Source organism: Anoplopoma fimbria, chromosome 11 (assembly GCF_027596085.1).
Source record: "Anoplopoma fimbria isolate UVic2021 breed Golden Eagle Sablefish chromosome 11, Afim_UVic_2022, whole genome shotgun sequence".
In the NCBI taxonomy this organism is placed as follows: Eukaryota; Metazoa; Chordata; class Actinopteri; order Perciformes; family Anoplopomatidae; genus Anoplopoma; species Anoplopoma fimbria.
In genome coordinates this window covers 18,841,096-18,848,812 of record NC_072459.1, presented here as the reverse complement: position 1 = coordinate 18,848,812, position 7,717 = coordinate 18,841,096, and positions in this window count along the sequence as shown.

The window sequence follows — 7,717 nt, the reverse complement described above, 5'->3', positions numbered from 1 at the left end:
GAGCTCACTGCCACGATGCCTCATTCTCAATGAAGCTGCCACAGAGAAAGCATCGTGTCCGAGCACCTTTATTGATTTCTCCAAACTTTTTATTTTGTGCTCAAATCACAAATTATTTGCTGAGGGCTTGAAACTTTGTGCAATATGTCCTCTGTCCTTCCCTCACATCGGCACAGGAAAAACTCCCCTAAAAAACCCCTTTAACAGGGAGAAAAAGGAAGAAACCTATGGGAGAACGACAGAGGAGGGATCCTTCTCCCAGGATGGACAGAATCAATAGATGTCATGTGTACAGAATGAGCAGCATAACAGAGATACAACACATTCAATGTATATGACATAAATGATTCATATAATAAGACTACTTATAATAACAGCAGCAATTATTACAGTCCATGAAAATAGGGATAGTAATGTGACTAATAATAATAATCCAGTTTCAGGGAGAAAAGGTACCACAACGATAATATGTAATAGTATAAGTTGTTTTGTTGACATGCTGACTGAATGTTGAGTGTTTTTGGCAGCGTTATTGTAATTTTAAGACTGTTCATTTGTATATTGCAGGATGGATGCAATTATGGGTGTTTGTGTGTTTACTTTTGTAGAATACGTTGAAAACAGCAGAATTCTCAGTGAAGCTGCCACAGAGAAAGCATCGTGTCCGAGCACCTTTATTGATTTCTCCCCTTTTCAGGGTGTAACATAATCAGTGGGTTTTATATTTTTAGCAGAAGGTTTTAGAAAAACTCTTCCCTAAATGACCCCTCTCCCATCAGTGAAGCTGGATGTGCAGACCTGCAGGTCCAACAATAGAGACGGGACCCCTGTTGTTGTTTCCTCCAGGTCCCTCCAGGTCAAACAGAAAAGGAACCCGGCCCTAATTGGGCTGCTCTTGACCCGCTGTGCTTCCTGCTAGCCCGGTGGGAAATGTTTTTTTCAGATTTGACTCACAGCCAGCATTCTTTCCAATGCTCTGATGTGTTTGATAAGCAAGGGATCTTTCAGACTTCACCTCCAACATGCTGATGTCAGAGGACAAAAACAGCTTTTGGTGCATAGGAAGGCCAGATTGGACATGGAGAGTGTTGCACTGCACTGATCGTTTTTTAATGTGAAATTTGCAATAATTTATTTGGATGATGAATACTCACACATAATGTTTTTCATAATTTTTGCATGTACTTTTGCGAACACGCATAGTAGGTACAACTGTGTATGAACTTCTTGTGAACATAACACTAACATGTCATCGCCTTTAAGATTGATATGGTGAACCCGTTAGCAAACAGTTGTTTATTTACAGATACATAGAAAGATTGATACATGTGGCACCCGAACTACCAGGTGAGCTACCAGGGCTTTTATATTTTTACCATGTTAACTTGCCATCAAACAACCCTTACTTATTGGATATTGAAGCATTAATCTATGCTCTCTTAAAAGTCACCAGACTCAATTCACAACAACAGTCATTTTAATTTGCAGATCACAAGAGTTGCTGGTCTTCCGCTGCCTCCATGGATAAGTTTGTTTGTGTTATTGTGTGACATTTTGTGATCCGAACTAACATGGCATCAACAGCAGTACATTATTTAGCTTCCGTGCCGGTACTCTGCTTCTCTAAACTGGGAGCGTCCCGACCGCCGGGTTGGCATTTTGGCTTTTACTTAGTCAGTGTAGAGATAGTCAGCTTGTCATGTCACAAAATCAGTAATCTCTTTTAAATCACTTCTTAAAACCCATTTTAACAAACTGACTTGTATGTAATGTCGTCTTTTTACTGCTCTACTGCTTTATTTTATTATTACTGATTATTTATTGATTCAATTTTTTATTTTGTTATTATTGTATCGATTGGTTTTATTGTTTCATCTATTGTGCTGTTTGTCTTGCTCTTGGTGGACCTCACAATTGAGCTAACTGTTCATGCCTTGCTTTGTCTGTCACGCAACTTTGTAAACTCTGTTTTTAAAGGGGCGATATAAATAAAGTTATTATGATTATAGTCAGAGATGGCCAGTCAAACCGTGGACATTATGGTTATGTGGTTATGTGGACTGTATAACTGACCTCCCCAGCTGTAAGTTACAATTGTGGGGCTTAATGGCTCAAGGAACAAAGTTGAAATTCTGAAATATATACATGCATTTTACAGAAGGATTCAATGAAAGAAAAAAACACTACAATAATCGTTGGAGCTGTTTTCAATGCTTTTTTTTTTTAGCAGTTTTAGTTCTAATCTGCCACTGATACTTTTAGTTTGTTTAGGGAGAATGTAATACAATGCAAATGGAACTGCAAGATATACCATCTACCTTTCTTAGTTATGTTCATTTCCCTTTGATACAACTATTACTTACATTGTTTGTGTGTTGACTTATGGTGTTGTGTGTTGAGTTACATGGAAGTTTGAAAAAGTACTGACCTGTATCATATGAAAAGGTGTTCCTGATATTTTGTCCACCTCACAACAAACTACTTAGCAGTTAAAATCTCCACACTGTGAATGAAAATGATATATATATAATACAATTAAATTAATATACTGCTATCATAACATCACATTGTACAGGGGTTTCTATTTCCTGTGTCGATGTACAAGTTTTCATATTTATTTTGAGTAATAATAATAATAATATCTCTGTTTACTACTTATTTATTTTAAGTGTAACGTGCTCTTTATGGGTGGCGGGTCTCCAGGTGGGTTTCAGTGGGCTGGTCTGGGTCAAATGTCCCAGGGTGTTTTTTATTCCCATTTCAACCCTGTTGTGTTTGAGCCACATAAAAGTAGTCCCCAAGGCCACAGAGCAGCATTGGCCCCGATGCTGAATGGATTCATTGTATCTCTTTTGGTTGGTGTCGGTGAACTCGCTCCCTGTCAGAGGGTTATTTGATGCTCCCCTTAAAGACCAGTGTGTGGGATTTAGTGGTCACTAGCGGTGAGGTTGCAGATCGCCCACACTGACACGGGGAGAACATGCAAACTCCACACAGAAGGCCTGTCCAGCCCGGGAATTGCCTTGAGGCGAGAGTGCTAGCCACCACAGCGTGTGCAGCCCATCCAGCTTTGTCATATTACTGAATACAATAACAAAACGCATTTGACTCTGTGCGTAAAGTTTTTTATCACACATGTGAAAAATACGGACTTGGAGTACAAATACCTGCAGGTGTCTTGCTTTTCAAGCAGTTCATGTCCTTGATGTTTCGTGACTCTTTGTTGCAACACAATAGTCATGATGAGGTCCCCATTTAATCACTTTTTTTCTCTCAGTTGTTTTTGTTAAACACAACTTCTTGTGCAGTTTTGCTTCATTTTGTTGCTTTTCAAAAGCCTGTTTTAATGCTCCGTGCCGGCGACAGCCATCATGTTTTCAGCTTGGCCTTCAGTCCGTCCCATTCTCATGATTGCGATATCCCAGGAATGCCTAGAGGGAATTTATGTTCAAATTTGGCATAGATGTCCACTTGGACTCAAGGACAAACTGATGAACTGTCGAAGATCAAGGTCACTGTGGCCATAACATAAGATTTATTATGCTTAGTATGATATTCACACAATTGTCCAATAGGATAAAATGATAAAGAGATGACATTATGGACCGCAACTTAATGATAGCTTGGCTTGACCTTTGCTAAACCCTAAAAAGAGTCATTTATAAGAGGAACTCGTTTTTGAAGGATCTGTTTCCTGAGACGTGCGAGCTCTGACTTCTTTCACAATTTCAGATCCGAGGGATTCCAACATGGCAGGAGAGTGTCTTAACTTAATTTCCCACCAAAAGCCCAGTCGCTGTGTAACTCCAGCAGGCTCCGCCTCTTTGGTTGGCCTGTGATGGCAGCTGACCTGAGAACAACCCTCCCTTGTTGGCTGTCGTAAATATTTAAAAGAATGCTGAGAACAAGAAGAGGGCTTCACACACACATTTGGGAATGTTTATAGACTGCAGGATGGATAACTGCACTGCTACAAGTTCTAAACACACACACACACACACACACACACACACACACACACACACACACACACACACACACACACACACACACACACACACACACACACACACACACAGTTTTTACTTACTGGCACTGACCCCTGGATCTTGCACATGCAGTTCAAATGAATACACATTCAGGTACTCTTTTACACAAAGGCAGACACACACACATCCACACATCTGATCCCACTTAAGTTTTATAAATAGCTGTTTAAATTGACCCTTAGGTCACTATACACTCCAGCTTTTTTTCTAGAGAGGCTCCCAGTCTCAGTCTCAGCTCCATCTGGTCAACTCATCATCAATCCCTCTCCATGCTTGGAATGCAGTATGTGTTACATTCAGTGTGTCGTCCTCCCATGCACGCATTAATGCTCACATAGCTTGATCTAGTGTCAACACAGACCAAGGAGCTGTAGCAGGAGTTAGACCTCCACCACAAGTACTGAAAGTCCCCACTGCCTCTTTTCTCAGAAATCAGTCTCAGTCAGTGAACAGGATGGTAATCCTCCCAGCTCTGAAGTGCTTTGTGCACTTCTGTGAACCTGATTCCCCAAAGCTCCTTCATGGATTCCACCAGTTATAATGACAAGGTTTACATGCACCAAATATTCTGTTTTTTGCCATTATTCCGTACAAGACAATATTACTAATAAACTGTTTACATGGCTAATGAAATTGAATAATCCACATATATTCCCAGTTACATGCAGCTATGCATATCCTAAAACATGTTGATATCCAAGTCCTCCCTAATGCTTAAAAGTAGATGTGTTTATCTTTCCAACAAGAACTGTGGAAATAAATCTCTACTCCGGCTTTGCAAATTATTGGCTAGTTTGTTTGTGTTCACAGCACAGAGCTGGTTGTAAACAGGAAAGAGGCCATGTGTTGCAAAGTGCCGTAAGAACCCCTATAGAGACGCATATTCCGAATGTCCAAAGAATGCTCCAAAAACACGAATAATATTGGTATATCCTAAATGTCTTAATTGGAAAATGCTAAATTTGGAATAAGGCCTAATTCAGAATATCCAAACGGAATATGATGTTAATCAGCCATATCAAAGTGAAAAAAACATTAATCAAGGATAAATAAAGTAATTATTCTTTTTAAGATTTTAATGAAATCATACCCCATTTTTGACAATATTAATGGTCTGCATATTTTCAGCAATAGTCATGTTTACATTCAATAGCGCAGTAAACATGGCTGAATGAATGAAAAAAAGACCACAGTTCTTTTTGTGAAGCATATTCTGTTTTTGTCTTTGATACAAGCTTATGGGGGATCCATTTAAAGAATAATTTAGATTTCATTGTTAATGGCAAAGTTTGCCATTCCAACTCTGAATTCAAAATGCCTTCATACATATGGATGCAAATAATGGTCATTAATAGTTTGAGCTTGTGAAATGCACAGACTGTATATAAGAAGTGGAGTTAGTCACAGCAATATCAAGCCATTGGATTGTGAACTGCTGTTTAAAGCCTCTTAGCTTTTTGGCTGTCACCATCTTGGTTTTTGCACCCGGCGAGGGTGGAGCCCCAACTGAACACATATATTTGGTCAACCAAAATGTTACAATTAACTTTCCAAAAAATGAAAACACACTTTTTGTGTGCATTTGAAAAAATGTATGAAATTGCATGCACATATCTGAATGTGAGAATTTGTAAAATGAGAATGACTGACAGGGAAACTATGTGACAGCCTTGAAATGTAATTGTAAGTGGCTGCAATGCTTTTTCCATTTTCACATTTGAATGACATTTTCACACTATCAACCATAAAATAGGGTTAGTCTTTAAAAATGTAATGTCACGGTAAATAATTGATTTGATTGGTTCAATTAGGTGAAACAATGGCTGTCGTTAAAAATATACCAATGAAACATTGATTCGTGAGGATAATTTATTTTTTATTAATGTATTAGAATTTGGTCACTGGTCCAGATAGAACCGCCACTCCGTCACCATTTGGTGATGCACAATCTATAACATCAACACATTTCTTTTTTTATTTTCTCAATGAAATTGCATTTTATTTTACCTTCTGAATCCTGGGAGTTTTGCCAGAACAAGAGCGCTCCTGTTTTTGTTGCCACGTGAATCACTTTCACTGAACCTGCTCTACATTACATTGACATTTAGGAAGTAAAGATGCACACACACAATGTTTAGCCAGCAGCTACAAAAGTTGTAAAGATGGTTTGACCTGCTATTCTTGTTGTTGTAATCAAACTGAACATCATGACTTATTTTTGTCATTTTATTTGGGAGATTTTAGCAAGAAACGACTGCCTGCCAAAACCCCTTAGCAACTGATACCAGACATGCAGCAGAAGTTGATGTTTGCCAGCAGTAGGCCCAATAACAGTTTTGGAAAGGCAGCGAGCACGGATTAAGATCTGTGCTGGACACAAACACTTTATATGAAAACTAGAATGACACTTCATGTGCTCCTGGGATGGTGCCTTTACCCGAGTTGGGAAGTCGTTCTTCCCAAAGGATCTTCCAATTTTGGTGTCTTGATGAGCTTTAAGCTGTAATGTGGGAAAACAATGTTGACGCTATGAAGAAGATGTGTGGTAGTTTATTGCTTAACTACACATGAGCAGTTGTCGTGTTTTGTCTTGACGGGGCGTTCATGTGAATTTTCCCAGTTAAGAACATATATTTCAAGCTATTCAAAAAATAGATGATTGCAGCACGAATGGGGGTGGACCTATTTAAAGGGCCACCACTGGAGGAGGAACCCTGTGTGGTTGTGAACCTCGCTCGTCAGCTTCAGGACCTTGGCACTGACACCCTCAATTTGGATGCCAATCTGACCCCCAAAGCTTCACCATTAACACAACATCTAATGTCTAAGCTCTATAATGACATGCAACAACAGGCATGCTAACCCAGAAGAGCCAACCAAGTAAAATCCATTTTAGCCTTAGCTTGTAGCAAGTATGTTATCCAAATTAGAACAATTTACCAGTCAGCCTATCTCAGGGAAAGAGCTCTCTTAACTTAAGGAGACTACGAAGGAACCCTCAGAGATGAGCAAGACTGGACTGTGCAAAATACAAACCAGTTTTATTTGGTTTTTACAATAAAAAGAAGATTAGAGGTTACAAAAATGGATCAAGGCTAAGCCTCGGACCGAAACCGACCTCGAATAACTCACTTCCCTTCTAGTCTCCTCCTCTATACTTCTTTCTTCCAGCATCTTTGACATCCTGTCCATATATGGTAGATAACTAAACATCATCAAATCATTGGATAAAGCTGTGTACATACTTCTACACTTTGACATGCTCCTTTAAGCTAACACTTCCTGTAGGAGACCTCGGCCCAGATATTTCTTTAAACGGTTAACGTTTTTGCACCAATCCAAGGTGCGCATTAACTCATCTTAACTTATTGTGATCTCAAGAGTATATAGTATTACACATTAATCATTGAATGAAAATCACTTTAACATTATCTTCATTAAATGAACAATCATTCGTAATAAAAATCAAAGAATGAAAAGTAAAACAATGACTCAAAATGATTCAAAATACTCTTGAATCAGTAATAGGTAATAAATCAATGGAAATGTATTGAGTAGAACAAAACTTAAATACATCGATACTGAATGATTCAAATAAAAGAAAAGAATACTTTGAAATACTGCTTCCTATGCTTTACAGCTTTCTCCTCTAGTTCTGCAGAAAGCAG